The 22,961-nt window shown below is 37.4% G+C and overlaps 1 pseudogene; it reads right to left on the reverse strand.

Moving 5' to 3' along the window:
• Positions 1-282: 282 nt before the first annotated feature.
• The window catches only part of LOC136395085 (cyclin-dependent kinase 8-like), a 28,077-nt pseudogene continuing 5,398 nt past the window's right edge, over positions 283-22,961 (reverse strand).

The raw sequence follows: 22,961 nt of genomic DNA on the forward strand, positions 1-22,961 counted from the left end.
CTGAACTAAATGGGTTATATCAATGACAACGAATTTAATTACTATCAAATAGCAGCTTTAATACCAGTCAAGTCATAGATTGAAAATAAAAACAAATTTACAAGTTGGAAATTAATCTTTGGGAGTTTTGAAACCTTTCTGGAAAAACTATGTTGTTTTTTGTACTTTCAAAAAAACCTAAGTCATAATCTTGGTCAAAAACACTGATTAATGTAGAAAATGAATCAACCCACTGATAAGACACTATGATGAAAGGTGTACCAAAATAATCTCACTTTGAGTCTCAGTTATTTTGTTGAGTTAATATACACTGTATGTTTCAAGTACCAGTTAAACTTGTTTGGTGTGTACTGTTGGTCAGCAATGTTGTTACACTGAAAGAATTCACCACATACAACGACAAATGCTTGCCCCTAGCACGTTTCACAGCTTCAACTGCTACAGACTGTCACTGAAAAACAATGCCTTGGTCAGTCTGAACCATGTCAAGTAAACTATGAAAGTAGCAAATCCACAACACAAATTGTGCTAGCACTTTCTGTTCAAGTCTAACTCCAAAATAGGTACAATTTGGAAGCCATTACCCCAATCTGTGAAAAGTGGTGGAACTTGGCTACTGGACACTGAATATATGGTTGTACAGTACATTCTCATGGCCCATACCAGGTTCCCACAGAGAGCTGCACAGTCAGTCCTGCAGCATCAGCAACAGTGCATTGACAATATTCCGACGCAGCTCAGTACCGGTGTGTCTGGTGTGAGTACTGTGGAGGCTGCTGGGAGGTAGTTGAGTAGCCCATGCTGCTCTGCGGCTGTGATGTGCTTGGTCCGGGGTTGGGATAGGCAGCATGTGGATTGGAACGCTAGAAAAGGAGATTGAGGGACAGGTGTGACCCATGTGTTTCTAGGAGCTGGCTATATCCCAGGACAGCAGGGTTGACCATGTATGTCCAAAATGCCATTTATTTCAAGGCATTAAACATTAACAAGTCTTTTGCTATGTGATAGCTTTACAATTAAAATGATAAAAAAAAAAACCAGATGCCTTAAAGTCAGAAGTATTGCTAGTAAAGAATACCTAGCTGAGTCTACTACTATGCTGTAGTGTTCATTTTTTATATAGCAGTAACCCCCTTTCTATACTGTTTTATATGTACTTGATAAATAACTATTTGTTTGAGAGGTTTCCACATGATTTTTTTTTTACAGAGACAGAGAGAGTCAGAGAGAGGGATAGACAGGGACAGACAGACAGGAACGGAGAGAAATGAGAAGCATCAATCATTAGTTTTTCATTGCATGTTGCAACACCTTAATTGTTCATTGATTGCTTTCTCATACGTGCCTTGATGCAGGTCTTCAGCAGACCGAGTAACCCTTTGCTCGAGCCAGCGACCTTGGGTCCAAGCTGGTGAGCTTTTTCTCAAACCAGATGAGCCCTCGCTCAAGCTGGCGACCTTGGGGTCTTGAACCTGGATCTTCCGCATCCCAGTCCGATGCTCTATCCACTGCGCCACTGCCTGGTCAAGCGATTTCCACATGAATTTAATGAAGTATACATTAAGTAATCCATGCAAACTTACAGGCTAGTTTCTTCAATAGAAACCTCTCCAACACACATGACTAAAGAATAAAAATGAATATGACAAGAAAAGGTACCACAGAATCATTTTCTTTGGCATTAAATATTTTAGGTCCCTTGAAATAATAAATCTTATTTTCTGCTACAAAGTATATACAAAAGTAATATTACTGCATTGTAAGAGTGGTTTTCTCAGTTCTAAAAATAGCACTAAGGGAAAGAACAGTGATAGAGTTTAGAGTCCTCTAATTTTGATGTTATTTTATTATTTCCATTCCTGCACCTTTCTCTCAGACTATGAGCTCTCAAGATAAACACAAACACTATAAAAGATTAATCATAATTTATTACTTTCCTTTTTCAAAGCCTATTTATTAAGTCATGTAATTCTAAATTCTGCCAATCCAAGCAAAAATGACATTTGAAAAAGAATTGACAGCCTGACCAGGCGGTGGCGCAGTGGATAGAGCATTGGACTGGGGCGCAGAGGACGCAGCTTTAGCACAAGCTCATCTGGTTTGAGCAAGGCTCACCACCTTGAGCCCAAGGTTACTGGCTTGAGCAAGGGGTCACTCAGTCTGCTGTAGCCCCCTGGTCAAGGCACAGATGAGAAAGCAATCAATGAACAACTAAGGTGCTGCAATGAAGAATTGATGCTTTTCATCTCTCTCCTTTCCTGTCTGTCCCTATCTGTCCCTCTCTGTCTCTGTCACAAAAAAAAAAAAAAAAAAAAAAAAGGACAGAGATACTGTTTTTCAAATCATCCACAAACACTAACCACAATAATAACCAGAACAGAAACACACCAACATTTTCTTGGTTTCAGAAGCAAAGGCTGGAGCCTTCTCTGCTTCATTCTAAGGAGGCCATCGCCTTCGTGTGCAAACATGTTCTGGAGCCGAGAGAGGGGCGCTCTGCCCATCCAGGTGGGGAGAAAAGATGGTGGAGCAAACACCACCCCACACATGTCTGCTCTTGATTGCCTACCCTGGCTCCCTGGAAGAGAAGTGCTATTCAGGCAATGGTCTCCATGGGTTGGTGGACTGGACCTCTCTTTACCCAAAGCAAAGAGTCCGTATCTAATTCTCAAAGTGCAATAGCAGGCTCTGGGAAACTTACTAGTTTGATAAGATCTCCTTTTCTCTTTTTGTGGGTAAATATTTCTAGTGTCCTTCCCACACTGAAACCCAGATTATTGGGAATATCATACAAATAAGCAGGGAAGTGGTCTACAATTTTCAAAACAGGTCTTTCCACAAAGGAACTGACCATGTCACTTGACAGGATCCACAAGTAGGCAATGCAGCAGCCTTTGTAGTCAGATCCGAGTCCAGTCCTGGGTCTACTACCAGCTCTCTGGATGGACACATGAAAGTTATTTAGCCTCTACAAGCCTCAGTTTTCTGAAATCACAGGAAATAATGTATACTTCATTCTTAGTATAGTAGCTGGCACACAGTAAGTGCTCAACAAGCTCTTATTATCATTATATTCATAATATAATATATTCTTCTTAGTATTATATTCACCAACAGTTGTGCTGACAACTCTTAGATGCTTACTGGGTGCCATAAATACTAATAAGAATCTTAACGATAATGAAAATAAAAATGACACAAGTGGTTTGTATCATTTTTAAGTGCTTACGTCAGGCCAGCCTTACATGCATATATTCTCTCATTGAACCCTCACTACAACCTCCCACTTACCGTTACCCCTACTCTACAAGTGAGGAGACTGAGAACATTCGAGTCGCTCCCTCAGGTTACTCAGAAGTCAGTGGCTGGGATAGGATTTAAAATCCTGGGTCCTTCTTAACCACTAGAGCAGGGGGAGTCAACCTTTTTATACCTACTGCCTACTTTTGTATCTCTGTTAGTGGTAAAATTTTCTTTTCTTTTTTTTTTTTTTTTTTTTTTTTTAAATAAATTTTTATTAATGGTAATGGGATGACATTAATAAATCAGGGTACATATATTCAAAGAAAACATGTCTAGGTTATTTTGTCATTAAATTATGTTGCATACCCCTCGCCCAAAGTCAGATTGTCCTTCGCCACCCTCTATCTAGTTCTCTGTGCCCCTCCCCCTCCCCCTAACTCTCCCCCTGTCCTCCCTCCCCCCACCCCTGGTAACCACCACACTCTTGTCCATGTCTCTTAGTCTCATTTTTATGTTCCACCAATGTATGGAATCATGTAGTTCTTGTTTTTTTCTGATTTACTTATTTCACTCCTTATAATGTTATCAAGATCCCACCATTTTGCTGTAAATGATCTGATGTCATCGTTTCTTATGGCTGAGTAGTATTCCATAGTGTATATGTGCCACATCTTCTTTATCCAGTCTTCTATTGAAGGGCTTTTTGGTTTTTTCCATGTCTTGGCCACTGTGAACAGTGCTGCAATGAACATGGGGCTACATGTGTCTTCACGTATCAATGTTTCTGAGTTTTGGGGGTATATACCCAGTAGAGGGATTGCTGGGTCATAAGGTAGTTCTATTTGCAGTTTTTTGAGGAACCACCATACTTTCCTCCATAATGGTTGTACTACCTTACAGTCAGTGGTAAAATTTTCTAACCACCCACCAGTTCCACAGTAATGGTGATTTACAAAGTAGGGAAGTAACTTTACTTTATAAAATTTATAAAGCAGAGTTACAGCAAGTTAAAGCATATAATAATAATTACTTGCCAAGTACTTTATTTCAGATTTTTGCTAAATTTGACAGAATAAATCTTTATAAAACAACTTACTATAGTTAAATCTATCTTTTTATTTATACCTTGGTTGCTCCGCTACCGCCCACCATGAAAGCTGGAATGCCCACTAGTAGGCGGTTGACCAGCACTGTTCTAGAGTATATTGTTGTTTCAAAACAACAGATGGCACTTATTGAGCTCCTACTCTAAGGTGCTAAAATGTATTGCATCTATTCCTACAACTGCAGGTTAGGCTTTGCTAGTCTCATTTTACAGATGAAAAACTAAAGCCAGGATATGCCTTGCCCGAGGTCACATGGTCAGTACATGGCATAATTCAAATTCAATTATTCCAAGCCAGATTAGCTCAAAAGTCTATGCTCCCTCTACTGTACCCCTGTTAGCACTTTTCCATGCCAATAATACTTCATGCCAATGCATTTCCCTGGGTACATAAAGGCCTTTTCTTAATTATATCACATTTTCCAATGGTCACAAACCCCTGAAAATACTGACATGACAGGTTGATACAAAATAATCCTGAAATACCTGATAGTCTGAGGTCATGATCAGTCCACCTGAGGTAGTGGTAGGAGGAACAACTCGCACTTTTTTCAGCGGGGGTCCCTGCGTGTGACTGCTGTCCTGATTCCCTGGGTGACCAGTTCCGTTAGTGTGGTTGTTGCCCTGCTGCTGCTGCTGGTTCTTCTCAAGTGGTAAACAGAAAGACAAGGCTCAACTCAGAGGAGAACAGCACACACCCACGCCCGAGTGTACGGCAGCGCTGCCGGCAACAAGCTGCCAACAGTATTTAATACTTACTTTGTCTCCTTTGTCATCAGGTTCTTCTTCCATCAGAAATTCTCATTTTGGGTAAGGGATTTGACAACAGCAAAGACACTGAGCGCAAGGAAAAACGGAAAAAAGACTCCTGGCATACTAACCAGTATTCAAATGCTTCATTTAAGTGGTTTTCATGTTACTCTTGTAAGAATGACTTTGTCTCCATATTTATAACATAAAAACCCTTCATATAACCAGGATAAAAGGATCTTTTTTTCTCATCAGTGACATTATAGCAGGTCATTTAAGGGCTTTTCATTGTATAAAAATTGAGAGCTTTTTCATCGTATAATCTATTATCATCTAATGTGACTTAACTTTTTCTTTTATCCCAGCATTACTCCTTTATTACTACAATCAAAATATAGATTCCAGCCAGAATGTCACTATTCAAACACAATTTTACACCCCCCTCACCCCTCACCACATTTAAAATAAAAGATGGTCCGAGGAACACAAATTTATCTGGGAATGGGATTTGTCATTGGAACACAAAATTGTAAATGAAAGCCGTGAGCAATCTCAGTGGGTCTGAGTGAGCTGCATGTGCGTAATCAACCTTCACTGAACAACTGGGTTACTGCTGAAACAAATGCTAGGATGTTTCATAAAGCCAGAGAGAAACAGGAACAAACAGCTCTTCACCGAAAAACCCTAAGTGGCACCTCAGTCACCAGAGCTCATTTTTTGGTTGTCACAAGGATTTCCATGGGTCCCTATATAAAAGGAGTGCCATCTTGGAGTTGACAACTAAATGAAAGTATGCCTCCCCCAATTTTATCATGCTGGTGAGTTAATAAATTGATTACTTACTCTGATGTAGGAAGTGGATCTTCTAAGAAATAGGGGTCCTGCATAGCCTGCTCTGAGGTAATTTGCTTTATTGGTTCCATGGTAAACAACTTCTGAAGCTGAAACCATAAGTCATAAAAACATTACTGCATTATTTCCCATAGTTATACCCCTTGGCACATATGTGGGAGGTATATGCTGTTTGATGAATAACACTGCAATTTGGAGGGCATTTGTTCTCCTAATAAAGAAAAACACTAATTATTAAATTTAATGTATTAATTCACATTTTAGTCATTCTAATATTCATTATCTCATGTGGTTCTCTATAAGAACTAATTAAACATATCTTTTTACTCTGAACCAATGATCTTTTCTCTATGTTATCTCAATTGCTTTATCCAATTTAGAACAGGACTAAAAGTCTCTATTTTTTATTCTTTTTCTGTTAAGAAAAATTGTTATAACACAAATAATACACTAGTGACATACAGCTATTCACATTTAAACCCAAGTTAATTAAATTTAAAAATCAATATCTCAGTCACATCAGGTACATTTCCTGAGCTCAGTTGCTACATGTTGCTAGGGGCTACACTACTGGACAGCACAGTTCATCAGAGGAAGTCCCTGGACAGCGCTATACTAGTATAAATAAATACAGTGATTGATACCGAACTTGGGAAGTACAGAGGAATAGTTAAATACAGAGGAGATTCTGGAAAGAGGCTGCTTCTGTTAAAATCCTGACTTGACATTTACTAGTCAAGTAACCTTGGACAAGTTAGTTAACCTTTCTGTAACCTCATTTGTCAAATGGAGACAAAAAATAGTACCTACTGTCATAGGTTTCTTTTCAGGATGAAATGAGTTAATATATGAAAAGCAATTATAATGGTGTCTGGCACAAAGAAAGCACTATATAAGAGTTATTATTATTAATAATATAAATAATAATTATTATAATTAGACATAAAAATGTCACACTAATGTGTAAATTTGGGTGGTTAAAACATGGTTTGCTGAAGACTCTATGAACTACAACATTTGATTTTAATATGTGATTTAAGAGATTATCTCAATAGTGGTCTCTTAGCTTAGCCTGATGTAATGGAATGGTTTTGACTTAGGGCACAACAGAATCACCCCTGGAGCACTTCCTAAAACAGACAGCTAGACCTCACTTGAGAGCTCCTGCTGGTCTACCTGGGCAGGAGCCCAAAGATCTGCATTCCAACAAGTCCCAGATTATTCTAATGTTGGTGGACTAGAACCGCACTTTGAAAACCAAGGTACTAAATCAGAAGGTGAGCCTTAATGGGAGATGACACAATTATAGGACAGAAGGACAAAACATATTTAAAAATGCATCTGTGCCCTGGCAATTGGCTCAGTGGATAGAGCATTGGCATGGCGTCTGGATGTTCTCTCCCTCTCCCCCCCCCCCCACAGTCAGTGGCTTGAATGATTCAAGCATGGGCCTCAGGCACTAAGTATAGCTCAGTTGGTCCAAGCATCAGCCTCAGGTGCTAAAAATAGCTTGGCTGATTCCAGCATAGGTCCCAGACAGGGGTTGAAAGGTGGATCCCAGTCAGAGTGCATGCAGGAGTCTGCCTTACTATCTCCCTTCATTTCACTTAAAAAAAATGCATCTGAAATGCTTGAGATGATGAAATTTAAATCTAATGTTAATGATCTGACATTTTAAAGAAAGCAAAGTTTTATTTTTTAGAGTTGAAAGGGAAAGCATGGATTTGCTATTTGAAAAAACATCAGATTTGATGGAGTTACAGTGAGCTTTCTGATGGGAACACCCAACACAGGTCACTCCAGTAAACACAAGCAAATAAGCAGCGAGGGAAGAGTATCTCTAGAATTTCAGCAATGATAGCAGTGAGAGTCACCTCAGACTACCTGAGTAGCAGTGAACTGGGGGGAGGGGGAGAAATTCCCCTAAATCATGACTTCTGATCTATCACTATTATCATTATTTTGTAGGATAAGTAAGTCTATATACTTTTGAAGGATCTAACCTTCCAATTTGGGTCCTGTTGTAAGTACATTATAATACACATTATAATATTTGTGTGGTAATATAATAGGTTAGGCACTGCTTTATAAATTGCTGATAAGACATGAAGTATATGATCTATGACAATATAAAAATAAGTAAAAGAAGCAGAAGCAGAAACTGTAGGAAAAGGAAAGCAGAAATATAAGAAATGTTTGCCAAATGGCTTAGATTATAATAAAGGAAAGTTTAATCTCTTCAAAATAAAATAATTCCCGTTTAATGAATTCATTTAAAAATAATGGGGATAAAGGAGTAAAAGGATTTTCAACCAAGCAAAACATGACCTGCTTCCTCAGATTCTCCCTTTTATGTTATATAACCTTTTTGAAAAACATAAAAGTAAAAAACATTTTTAATTTTTATTGAATAAAAATGGAAATATTGTAAACAAATTTTAGTCGGGAATAGTTGAATATAACCTCGTCATAAACTACCTTGATAAGTGCATGGATTAATTTCAATTCTAGGTCATCATTTTTCCATCACACACTGATAAACACTGCATCTCTCATCTCTTCCAGAAAAAGCAAATAATACATACCATCAATGAAGGACTTTCTTTTTTTTTTTTTTTTCTGAAGCTGGAAACGGGGAGAGACAGTCAGACAGACTCCCGCATGCGCCCAATCGGGATCCACCCGGCACACCCACCAGGGGGCGATGCTCTGCCCCTCCGGGGCGTCGCTCTGCTGCGACCAGAGTCACTCTAGCGCCTGGGGCAGAGGCCAAGGAGCCATCCTCAGCGCCCGGGCCATCTTTGCTTCAATGGAGCCTTGGCTGCGGGAGGGGAAGAGAGAAACAGAGAGGAAGGAGGGGGGGTGGAGAAGCAAATGGGCGCTTCTCCTATGTGCCCTGGCCGGGAATCGAACCCGGGTCCCCCGCACACCAGGCCGACGCTCTACCGCTGAGCCAACTGGCCAGGGCCTAAAATAAACCTTTTCTTTTTTTCTTTTTTTAATTGATTTTTAGGGGGGGGGGGGAGAGAGAGAGAGAGAGAGAAAGAGAGAGAGAGAGAGAGAGAGGGGAGGAGCAGGAAGCATCAACTCCCATATGTGCCTTGACCTGGCAAGCCCAAGGTTTCGAACCGGCAACCTCAGTGTTCCAGGTCGACGCTTTATCCCACTGCGCCACCACAGATCAGGCTAATGAAGGACTTTCAATACCTAAGTTTATAAGAGGTATCTTGAGAGTTAAAACTTTTGTATTTTGTAAATAGTCTTTCAAAGAGTTGAAATACAAAATACTCTGTAAAAGTATTTCTGAATGGTGGGGTTATTCTTGAGTCTTCTTTGAAACTTTTGAAATTTTAAAAAACTGATGAAACCCAAGAGAGTAATTTTATTTTTATGTCTTTACTGGTATTTACCAACTAGTATTTACCAAGATCTCCACATTTACCATTAAAGTACTCTAAATGTACTGAATAACCATATAAACTGACCCAAAGAAACCTTAGATGGGCTAATCAACTGGGAGGAGGGTGGATGCATTTCATTAGTACTGTTCTTTTTTAAAACTTACCAAGTGGAATGCTTTACTATCTGGTTTAACTTTATGTTTTTCCATATACTTGATAAGGCTGCAGTTGGTATATCTAAGAGAAATACTATGAAATATCTGTATTAGATTTCAGGTAAATTTTATGTTAGTTGAAGTTTTTCCAAACAGAGTCTTTCATAATCAATAGAGAATATATATTGAAAATGGTATGTTTAGCATATAAGGAGTGGCATTAGATCAGTTTTATACTTCACTGAATCACCAGTCACTTTTGAATGGATACCACCAATTATATACAAGATAATTTCATTAATAAATATACTGAATAGCTTTTTCCATATGAATGATTTCAACAATTATCTTAAATAATGAGTCAAATGTTTAATTAAGCCTTAAAAAATAAAAAAATTTGTTCTAGGTTTATAAACTACCCTCTTTCAATTCCTTGATTTTACATTGTAAATAAATAAAATTATACTTCTTTTCTATTAAAACTTGCTTAAAATTACAGAGTGTAAGCAAGTGGCTATTTGCAAGTTTTTTTATTTCAGTCTTACTGCCTCAGTTAATACTTTCCACCGATACTTTTAGAAAGTAATAAATACAAAAAAAATTTTTTTCTTATATATAATTCAGTTGCTAATATTAGCTATTCACCTTATTTATACTTAAAGACTGTCATAATGTAAAATCATGATTAAAGTAAATATGTAAAATTACTCATTTGCATAACATTACAGTGAATATTCTACTATGTTAAGTATCCACTCTTCTACTGAGTATTCTGGAAAAGCAAAAATCAACAAAGAATCTATTCTCTTTCCAACTTACGTATTTCTTCTGAAATCTTTCATTAATGTTGAATGTTCAGGCATCTTTTTTATCTTCCCAATCTTTATCTGTGAAATACATTGATAAAATTTTATGTTTTCTAGGTTTCTATTCTCAAGAACATTAATAAAGGCTACCTCAATTTTCATTACATTTCCTATACTCTTAGCCTACATGAAAGCACACTTCAAAAAATGGTCAGCTATAGTAAACATCTTATCTTGAACTATAAATACAATTTTCCCTTATATAGTGTTAGATCTATCTTTTTAATGCCTACTTTCTATGTGTTTTACTATATTTATGTTACCTCAATTTCTATTATGAGAGGGAAATAAGTTATCAATACATGATTCTATTATTAAATAGTTCTATTTGTAAAACCAGTTTTTCCCTCTTTCCGCCAACCAGTAACCAAGCTCTGTAGTAATAAATGTGGTGTCTTGCCCTCAGCAGCTTTAAGGGACACTTCTTTTTATATGGCCCTCCTGATTTTCAGCAATCTATGAAAGCAGTAATAATTATTTGAAATAGAACAGAGTAGGATATAACTAATATATTCATCAGTCAGCTGTTGCCTCAGCTAGTTTCAGTAACATTAACAAAAACAACTGTAGCTACTACAGTATTAGGAAGAAGATGTTTCAGTTAGTTTTGCTGGCATTAGAGATGCTCAAACAATATATGCTAAATAGCTTGTCTTCTCCATCATTATCAAAGGCCTTTCACTTTAATAAAGTAGAAGAGACGCTCCAGCAGGTGCACAGCACTGTGACAGGTAGCTTAGCAGCACCTTTAGCTTTTAAACGGCCTTTAGAGGTGTTTTCTTTCAATTTACTTGTAAAAATATTTGCTACCTTCCTCCACAGATATCACATATTATAAAGTAAACTAAATATATACTCTAAGCTCATAAATGGAATTTTCTTTATAACTATTTTCTTACTTCAATTTCTTTTTCTTCATCAATTCCTCAAGCTAGAAATCTTGAGGCAATCTTTCAACTTTTCCTTCAATAACACACATTCTATAGAAAATTATATATTTGTCCTTTCTTCTCCATCCTTATTATCACTTTACACCTGGAGTACTGCTATAGGCAAGCAGCTGGTTTCCCTAACTAGTTACTTGTCTTTCATTGATTTTTGTATACCACTGCCATTCTAATCTTTTACAAGTGTAACATAAATCATGCTACTGGTTCTCAAAAATGTATCACAGATTCTCATTCTTTAGCATATCAAATCTAAATGCTGACACCTGCTCTTCAAGTTCCTTTAAGCTGAGCCTGCCCTAACTTTTGAATCACACATCAAGAATCATCTCCTAAAAAGGCCTTCCCCGCTTCCACCCCTCTTAGGCTGTGCTCCTCTCCTTGGGCCCTTAGAAATGGTGGACCCGTTCAGAAGTGGAAAGCAAAGGCTACTTTTCTCCATCTACTTGAACCATAACTACGCTTTAAATAGTCTACTTAGTACAGTGTAAACTCCAGGAGGGCAGGAATCATGTCTAAGTCAACAATATTTTATACTCAATACAATGCCTGGCCCAAGGCAGGTACTCAATAAATATTCAGTAAATAAATAAAATTCCTATCACAACAAAGCAGTCTGCAGAATTGTTAACCAATTTTGGAGAAAGGTAATATCTGAGTAGTTATTCTGCACTTACTGATAATTAATACCCATATAAGGGAATGTAAAATTATAACTCCTAGATATTTGTGTATTATTCTTGAGTTATAATGACTCAGGAAAAATTGCTAATAAAATTTCTAATAAGTACTTGACTAGGCAAAATTATGTGTTTTAAACAAATTATCATTATTCTGGACCACGGGGTAGAGTTTTTGGTGACTGATGAACTATCATTCTGTGGTATAACAAAGAAATGGGACATAGCTGGCAAGATCTATCTCCTGAGATAAGACATCTAAACAAGTTTATCCCTGCAGCAAACCAGTGCAGGCAAGGTTGTGTGGAAGGCTAGACTGTCACCTGCATTCTGACTGTTCTCACAGAACACTTAAAGGAATATTCTTAACAAAAGTTACAGAGCAAAACTTGCTATTATTCAGTATAATATAATTCTATACAGTCCCTAAATAAAAATCATATTCAAAATTTATATTGAACTCCCAAGTAATGGCAGCATGCATGTGCTGCCCGACAAAAATGCATGGTACTGAATTTTACTTCTAGTTCCCACTGGTAAGAAGTAAAGGCACTTTTTTTTTAAAGGCACTTTTTAAAATATAGATACTGAAAATATTTTATCAGTTTAAATATTAAACAACAAAATAAAACAGAACAAAACCAAAATGAAACAAAAATACACCCTCAAATTTAAGAAACCCATAAACATTTTTATGCTTATAAGTGAACTCTACAAATTTTGCTATTTCTATGGATCTTTGATTAAGGCAAGTCATAAACATAAAGAATCGAGTAAGAGTAGCTTTTATCAGCTAAAAATATATACTGTTCCAATGAAGATATCTAAGTTCAGACAACAGTGATTTAAAAACAAAAACATAATGTGTACCTGCAGGAAATCCCATTACATTGAATATTCTGTCCAGCTGGTCATGGTGATAAGGATTACTCGTTTTGATGTCCTCTTGTCGACAGTGAAATATTGGTTCTGACGTTAGTAGTTCTGTAAATATACACCCTATAGCCCAAATATCTTTAAAATAAAAAGAAAAAAAAAAGGAAAGGAAATAAGAAAAAGAAAGGAGGAAAATAAAGTGGTTCTTTCCAAAAGAAAACACATTTTTATCTCGGTGGGGAGTGTTTATTTTTTCTTTCTTTCCCTAATAAGTCATATTAATTCCTAAGCAATAATTATAAATACCATGGACTATGATTTGTAAATACAGATTCCCATTCCACCCACCCCAATTTTTCATTCTGTTATACCTTCACCCCAACCAGTGGCTTCATTCCAGATTTAAATCAATTCATTAGCTACATTTTTGGTGAGTTTTAAATGCCTCAAACATTATCTTATCTATGAAATACATACAAACTACATACGAAACATGGGAACCACAAGCAAACAAAACTAAACAAACAATAAACAAGCCAAAAACCCAAACAGCCTCTGAAATGGGGCATTCTTGCCAAAAATAACTGGCACAATTTTTTTGTGTGGTAGTATTTTTTTCTTCATTATGTTTATGAACTGCTAATTTGTAAAGTCTAATAATTATGCTCCCATGTCAGCACTATTTAGCTATTACAAGAAAAAGACTGTGACTGACCTCAACCTTCTAATGAAATAAGTTTTTCATTCAAAGTGCTTCTTTATGGTATAGCACGTGTCAAATAATTTTGCAAGATGAAATATTTAACAAGGCCAAAAAGGGGGGGCAATGCTACCTTTAAAATGGGTACAAAGGTTATAACTTTACCAGGTAAATGGATTTCTCTGTACACAAGAAATTCCCTTCCTACGTGTTAACCAACAGACTAACTTCCATTCACATTACATTTTTACTCAATAGAAAAATCTACATATCAATTTATAATTTAAAGCTGAAAGTATTCCAGTTCTACTCTTAACGAAGTCCTAAAATGACAGTTCTCCACATTGAGTACAACACTGCACACAGCAGATAGTCAGTGGTTTCTGACTGATCTGACCAGTACAACTACAGTGGGACAAATAAAAATCACTCTACTAAAGAGGATTGTTCATCCATGACATTAATTAATGCCACTTAAATGAGAAAAAGTGTTAATTTATAAATAACAGAATTCTTAAACTCCAAAACTGGAATATAGATGTTTAATTTAAAATAAAATGATCACATCTACATTCCAGACTACAAGTTTATTATCTATTTATTTAAAGACTATACACCCACACTACCAGCAATACCAGCAAGTAATTTTTAAAATGACACTGTTTGCATGTCAGTTTTATCCTACATCAGCGAACCAAGTCTAGCCACATGAAAAACACCAACCACCACATGGAAAAGTCTCTTCAGGAAATAGAAAGCAAGCTCTTTTAATGTCAGGAAGTAAATGGGAAAATTAGGGAGTTTGCAAGTATTCTTTTTACAAATACACCTGACCTTTGATAATCGTGTTTTTTTTCTTTTTTTTTTTGTATTTTTCTTAAGTTGGAAATGGGGAGGCAGTCAGACAGACTCCCGCATGCGCCCAACCGGGATCCACCCGGCACGCCCACCAGGGGGCGATGCTCTGCCCATCTGGGGCATCGCTCTGCCGCAATCAGAGCCATTCTAGCGCTTGAGGCAGAGGCCACAGAGCCATCCTCAGCGCCCGGGCAAGTATGCTCCAATGGAGCCTTGGCTGTGGGAGGGGAAGAAAGAGAGACAGAGAGGAAGGAGAGGGGGAGGGGTGGAGAAGCAGATGGGTGCTTCTCCTGTGTGCCCTGGCCGGGAATCGAACCTGGGACTCCCGCACGCCAGGCCGACGCTCTACCACTGAGCCAACCAGCCAGGGCCTTGATAATCTTAATCAAATGAAAAGTAGGCAAGCTAAGAAGGCTCACCAAAAGAGCTGCGAGGTCAGCTTGCATGTTTAAAACTGTACTCACAGCACCCAAAAAACACCAGCAAGTGCTTCTGGTTAGCTAGGCAAGACTCTAAAGAAGACAATAAAATATGTAAAGAAAGATGAGAGATGAGTAAATGATACAGGTCCTTAAAGCTATACTGCTTTTACAATAAAAAGTCAGGCAAGTAAGAAAAAATAGTTTATTGAACCTTGCTTAACCTCACTCTTTGTATCTCTTCTGTTATCTTTCACTTTTATCAATTTCACCAACTTTCTTTTCTTCAAAATTCTGATCTAGACATTAATAATGAGTTAGCTGATCAGGCTATTATTTCAGACAAATCTCTAAAACTTTGTAGATACTCTCCTTCCTACCATGCCTATTTTTGTCAGATTGCACCAAGATCATGGGAAAGTCCTTTTCTCCTCACCTACCTGCTTAACACCTTCTAGAAAGATTTGCCAAAATTAAAAACATATTAAATTTCATTTACTTCTCAAAATCTGTGATGCTCATGTATAGCTATTGAACTAACCAGGCAAATTGTATAGCAACTGGCATGCTACATAGACCCAAATAGGAGAGGAAAGGTTTTGTTAAGTAATCTTTTATTCAATAGTTGTACTAATAGCAAGCTTCTAGCTTATAAAAGAGTAAATTTTCATTCTCCCTGTTTTATTGTCTATTTCCCATTCAGTTATTTAAGGATAAAATCTGAGCTTGAAAGTCCATACTTTAAAACTTCAGACTTCTTTAAGATTAATAATCCGCTTTCAGCCTTCTCCAAAAACTCAAACAAACTAAACCCCAAACACTCAAAACTGAAATAAACTTTGTCCCTGGGAGTACAATGTTTACTAACCTATTATTTCCTCTCTTTGGTTTAATGACTCAGCTTGCAGTTCTGAACAATAAATGACCACAGTACTAAAATCAGTTTGTAACAGAAATGGGAACATGTTAGTTAGATGTGTTCAGATTTTTCCTGATGCCCTTTTGCTGCTTCTTAATAGCCTTAAAATTTAGCATAACCCACCAAACTTCACTAGCAGATTTAACCCTTTTTGAAAAATTTTTATTTATTTATTTATTTAGTATTTTTCTGAAGTTGGAAACGGGGAGGCAGTCAGACAGACTCCCGCATGCGCCTGACCAAGATCCACCCGGCACGCCCACCAGGGGGTGATGCTCTCTGCCCATCTGGGGCATTGCTCTGTTGCAACCAGAGCCATTCTAGCACCTGAGGCAGAGGCCATGGAGCCATCTTCAGCACCCGGGCCAACTTTGCTCCAATGGAGCCCTGGCTGCAGGAAGCAAAGAGAGAGACAGAGAGGAAGGAGAGGGGGAGGGGTGGAGAAGCAGATGGGCACTTTTCTTGTGTGCCTTGGCTGGGAATCGAACCCGGGATTCCTGCATGCCAAGCCGATGCTCTACCACTGAGCCAACCAGCCAGGGCCAGATTTAATCCTTCTTAATGATGCTGAAAGTAGTTAAAAAATTGTGTATAAATTCAGCCACAAAGGTCTTCTATCAGCTGCTGACACTACAACTATCTGACAGGGAAGTCAAACTGCTAGAAAAGTTCTTGGTAGGTAGCTCTCACTGTGCTGTGAGAAATCTGTTGAGTACTTTAATGAACTCTTAGGCTACCTGAATAGGTAATGGGGACATTGTGATTGTGTGGGAAGACTGAAATCAAGGAAGAAATTTCATTTTTACTCCTTTATTCTATTTTTTAAAACATATTTAAAATAGTTTATATATCATTTCTCTCTCTCTCTCAGATGAAAAAGCAATTTGTGAGATATCAATATGACTGTTTTTGAGCTAATGTTTTGACATTAGACTGTTCTTGGTCAAGTCAGGTAGATAGGGGTGGGGAGCATCATTTGGAAGGAGCTGTCACTGACCTGAGTCTCAGTCATTTGCACCCATCAGTACCTCTGTGTTCTCCCTATCTCAGAAGGCAGTGGTTTTTGTCTAAGGTCACAGAACTTTCAGAGCTGATGGGGACCTAAGAGGAGAGTTAGTCTAAATTCTCATTTTCAGAAAATGAGGCTAATGGACTGAATGCCTTGCCACAGCAAACACACACACACACACACACACACACACACACACACACACACACACACACACGTGTATATGCACACACCCCAGAGTAATAGAGCTAAAACTACAAGTCAAATTGCTAGTCTTTGTTACTTCTATTGTTCAAAGATATTCATACTGTTTTCTCAATGAACTGGACATCCCTTAAACTACAAAATCTGCATTCATTTTGATTTGTTTTAAAATTTTATAAAAAAGAGTTACCTAATAAATTTTAATGTTGATGAGGAGAAGGAAGAGGGGAAAAATATGAAGAAAGGCATTCTCTTTCCCAAAATATAAAGTCATTTGAATAAGGGGATCTACCTAACTACTGATAGTTTAGCTGTGACAAATAGCCCTGCCTTAAAACTGCTGGATTATAGAATGATTGAATAAAGGTCATACAAATCTTAATATTCAGAGTAAAATACAAGTTTCTTAAGAAAAAAAAAAATGAACCAGAGTCACAAGCTTCTGTGATAGTATATTTCTTAATTAATTTAAATTAACTCAAAGTCTAAAGTTTTCAGTGAATAGCAGCTAAGGTTAGGTAATCATTTCCTATTTGTATGGTCTGTTAATATCTCTTACCAAAAGTAAGACTGCATTTTCTAGGTGGAAAAACAGCTATGTATCATATTAATTTAAAAGCTTTCTAAGTACGTTTAGAATGTATTTGTAAAAAAAAAAAATAACCAAATGTGTGTTTAGGTAATAATATGTAACTCAAAAACAGAACTACTGTCAATTTTTACTTTTCCTTCTGACTTTTTAAAATATCTATATTTTATTTTGGAATTCTTTTAGTTTAATAGAAAAGTCACAAGGATAGTTAAGAATTCCATATATATAACTGACTTAACTTTACCATTATTTTCCTATAACATAAAATGTGATCTCAAAGCTGGTATGAAGATTAGTGAACATAAAGGTTTTTTGAAAAGAGGCATGTTGGAATGAAGACTGATATGGGGAAATGACCACAAGTATTTCTCATTTTTGTCTTCTTCAGCATACATTGAAATGGTAACAAAATAATAAAGGCACCAACCCACAGTAATGACAAGAACAGGAGATCCTCAGGGACAAGATTCAAGCACTTACTCAACAGAGTACTAAGTTCCCACTATGTCCCACCATGTAGGCACTGGTCTACACTGGGGAACTGCCAGGCCTGGTCGATTTATTTCACTGGGTTTCAGGCACTGTTTGATGCTCTCAAGACAGTGAGCAGTAAGAAGTGTGATGGGGAAGGTAGGGAGGCTGCCTTAGACTGTGTGATCACAGAAGTTCTCTGTGAAGAGGGAGTATTTTGACTAAGATCTGAATGACGAGACTGGCCACATGAAGACCCGATCTAAAGGGACATATATAAAAATATTTCTGGAACATGAAAGGCAGATGCAACAATTCAGAGAACGCCCTAGGCCACAGTATCAGTGTTAAGTAGGAAGCAGAATTGTCCTGCACAACACTCGGAAGACTCTGTACTTTGAAATACCAACCACAAAGTCTGTGGATATTTGCAATTCACAGTTGGAAATACAAGAATGTGGAGGTCCAACAACTTATAGACTGATTTCTGATTGTGTAAGTGTTGTTGCCCCAACTACTGCGTTGTTCAAGGGTAAACTATGTATATTTTGAAGAGTTAATCCTCCTCCCACCACTCTCCTCCAGTGCCCTGGGGCTACCAGGTATTCACAGATTGGCCCAAAAGTTGGAGAATTCTTCCTTTAAAGAATTTGAATGATCTCAGAGCAACAATCTGGGTATACTGGAATTTAGCGTTTCCCCAGTTAATGGCACTTCTCTGCTGGACCACCCTAAAGTAAAATCATATGACCTATGTACACAGAGCTCCCAAGCAGCTTTTTGTAATCATATTCTTAAATACAAAGAGACAATCAAGGGTCAATGAACAGTTTGAGAACACTTGCTACATGGAAGGTAACGACCAAGACATATAAATCAAGAGAGTGCCTCCAGAGAAAACAGATCATTATTCCAGGAATACAGCAAATCACAACAAATAAAAAGCACTGTTACTGAAACAAGCAACATTTGAGAAGCTTTTCTTTCCATAAAACTATACAAGATGTTAAGAAAATGTAATAATCTGCCCTGGCTGGTTGGCTCAGTAATAGAGTGTCAGCTGGCGTGTGGATGTCCCAGGTTCGATTCCCAGTCAGGGTACACAGGAGATGTGACCATCTGCTTCTACACACACACCCCCTTCTTTCTCGCTCGCTCTCTATTCTCCCAGAGCCATGGCTCAATTGGTTTAAGCAAGTTAGCTTCAGGCACTGAGGATGGCTCCATGGCCTCTGCCTCAGGCGCTAAAAAATGACTCTGGTTGCTGAGCAACAGAGCAACTGCCCAGATGTGCACAGCATTGCCCCATAGTAGGCTTGTTGGGTTCGGGGCACATGCGGGAATCTGTCTCTCTGCCTCCCCTCCTCTCGCTAAATAAAAAAAAAAAGAAAATGAAGATGTAATAATCCAAGAATAGGAAGGGGTTCTTGGGAATGAAAGACAAAGGCAGAAAATCATGAGAAGAAAGATGGTATAAAGGCTCAATCCAAGAAGTTCAATATCTATCTGTCTACACTCAGTTTAGGAGAGAAGGAAAGAGGGATATAGGAAATGAACTTCAGATTGAATGTATTTACCAAGTGGCCAGCACATCACTGTGAAATATAAGGATGAGAATCACTCTTTTGTTTTCAGAAAGGTAAAAAACTCACGTAACCCACCAACGAACGAGAATGAAATTGGTGTAAGACATCTCGTTAGCAACTCTGATGCCAGAAGACAATGGAGGAGCATCATCAGATTCTGAGGGAGGATTATTTTGCACCTAGAATTTGAAACCTCACCAAACTGCCAAGTATGATAAAGACATTTTTCAGAAATATAAGAACTAGAAATTTTACTAAGACATTCTTCCAAAGGCAGTTGAGAATATGCTGTAGCAAAATAAGAAATAAGATAATAAAATTCAGAGATTAAAAGATCCAACCCAGGGGAAGGAAAAAAGAGGGAAAGCCAGGATGAAGCCCAATCCAGAATAGAGCAAAACACAGACAACTTCAGAAGGGAGTTATCCAAGAAAAGAATGGGTTTAATACCAACCCGGAGAACACAGAGCAAGTAAACAATCAAGACACATAACAAAGGCAAAAAGAGGCAAAGCATATGAGAAACTTGTACAAAAAAAAACAGCTGTGGTAGCTGAACATGGACTCTATTACAATATATAATCTAAGTATAAAACAGGGGAATGATGGCTGGAAAACAGAAAATGAATGTTGTAATCATTGACAAAGTAGTAACACTAATGATGATAATGACATTACTAATATAGCTTATAAATTGAGAGGTAGGTGGGGAAAAAGTATAAAAGTGCTAATTTCCTAATACTTCATAATAGGGAGGGAATCTATACTATCAAAAACTTAAAAGTGAATTAAAATGTTCTAAACTACTACTTTTTTTAAATTATATTTTTTTCCCTTTAAGGGGATCTTTTAGGTGCTAATATTTAAAAAAATCATTTGTTTGAAGTTCAATGACTTAGAAATCTTACTGTGTTTATTTCTCTTTTCAAGTAAAATTAAATTTAAAATACTTCTGTACTTAGAATGCATAGTATAATTCCATCTATTTAAAATGTTTTTGATATCTATTTATCTATAAGAGAGATATGTCTAGAATGATATGTTCCTAATGCTAATGAAGGTATTTCTAGGTAGTAGAATTTTAAGTTAGTTTTTGCTCTTACTCTTATAATTTTCTGTTACTTGATTTAAAAATATATAGAAATAATATATTTTACAACAACCAAGCCTCTTAAAACACCATAAAATCTTAATTAGTTCTACTTACCAATAGCTTTGGTATAATGTCTCGCTCCAAGAAGTAATTCTGGGGCTCGGTACCAGAATGTTGCAACTACTGGATCCAAATCTGCTAAAGACTTCAACGGTGAATTAAATAATCGGGCAAAGCCCATATCAGCTGTAAAAAACAAAACAACAACAACAAAAGAAGAATGTTAAGTAAATAGATTTTAACAAATTTCATTGATTGTTCTACTTTTACCATTGTTATTTAATATGATATGAAAGAATGGGAATGTGCTGAATTCTGGGAGAAAACCCCATAAAACCTAAAGCTAAAACAAGTCTGAGATCTTCATTCTTTGCAAACTATTGTGACTCATCTTCAATTGGGTCAGAGACAGGCTGTGCTGCCAGAGGTCAAGGTGACCCCACTCCTCAGGACAGGTTTCTTCGCATCTGTCATACCACCACTGGGGACAGTACCACTGGGGACAGGATTGTTAAGCTGCATTTCCATTCTTTGCATTGGTCAAAAGCACTGAGGCACTAGATCAAAGTAAGGCTTTCCATTTCTGCAACAATAAGCCTGTTCACTGGTGTAACCAAAAGCTGACTGCTCTGTATGTTACACCACTATTTCCCTCCATTTATTTGGGTTGAATTTTACTAACTGAAGAATCATAGTATTTTATTAAGCTGGAAAAGACTTTAAAGGTCATATAATTCAATCAACCACCTCCTTTTCCCAATGAGGAAACTGAGGTTAGAAGAAATTAAGAAATTTGACAAATGTCATCATCACTCATATCTCAGAACTGGAGATGTGGTGTGATGCAATTCATGGCATTTAACATGGTTTAATATGCAGTGTAGTTATGTGGACATGGCTGTTTGTCTTACTAAACTGTAATCTTGTTTAAGGCCAAAACTGTCTTTTTCATCTCTCTATCCTTTTTAGTATTAAGTATGGTATCAAAGACATGTTGAATGAAAAATAACTATCATACCACCTCTTCAAAAATTTCAAGATTCAGCCACCATTTGTTTAGTTTTATTGTCCTAATATACATTTTAAATGAAGTAGACTCTAGTCTAATCTACTTAATTATGGACGTTTAAAAAAAACAAAGAAATTTGGCAAAAAAATTAAAACCATGAGTCAGATTACTAAGTACTGGTTTATAGAGGATGAATATTCCTTCTTAAATGTGAATGCTTTAAGCCTTTAGTGCCTCCCCAAAACCTGCCAACATTATACACATTATACAGAAGTATAATTCCAAAATAAACTATCTTATGGTCTTCCAGATTTTACAGTAAAGAACACATCTGTAACTAAAGTTTGGCTGGTTCTTTTATACATTTGAATTTGATGCCACTGAACTGGAGCAGACAAAATCTTTCAAAAGCACTCATAAGGATTTAACAGTCATTTGATAACAATACGAACAGGGCCTGGTTCTTTAGGGAAGTCAATGACTAGGAGTACTCTGAGATGCATCAAATGTTATCACTACTAAAAAATTTGCAAAGTTTATATCATAAAAGAATGTTTTGAGTCTAATTAGAAGTGGAAAGTGAGATTTGGGGAATTTTTAGAGGAGGATAGGGAAGAAGAGTTAAGAATGCCTATGTTGGAGATGACGTTAGAGTAATGGCGGGGTAGGAAGTGATACCGATAAATCTCCCCCAAAACTCAATAAGATCTTCAACCAGAAACAGAAAAACCTATCCTTGGAGCCTCCAGATGTTTCGCAATACACCCGAAGGTATGGTCGAGCGAAAAATTGGCTAAATATATAACCAAACCCCAAAGGAAATAGGGAGTAAGAAATGCTCTGCCTTCCTCACTAACAAACAGGGCGGCTTTCACTGGGAACTGAGAATATAGAAACCAAGGCGGGCAAAGGGGGTGAATAGATCCAGGCCATGGCACAAACGGCCGAACCAGGCTGTGGCACGGAGATCCAAGCCGAGGAAAAACTGTTCCTGTGGCAACCCGGGCAATACAAGCTAACACTCGCGCCAAACCCAGACAAAGAAAGACAAGTGGGGCAGCCATTTTCCATGATCCCCTGGTCGGCATGCGCAGATAGTGGGCGAGAGATTCCTTCCAAAGTCCCGGGAGTGGGTGCCCGTGTTATCCCACAGAGAGGCAGAGTCA

The sequence above is a fragment of the Saccopteryx leptura genome, chromosome 2 (genome assembly GCF_036850995.1).
Source record: "Saccopteryx leptura isolate mSacLep1 chromosome 2, mSacLep1_pri_phased_curated, whole genome shotgun sequence".
Taxonomy (NCBI): Eukaryota; Metazoa; Chordata; class Mammalia; order Chiroptera; family Emballonuridae; genus Saccopteryx; species Saccopteryx leptura.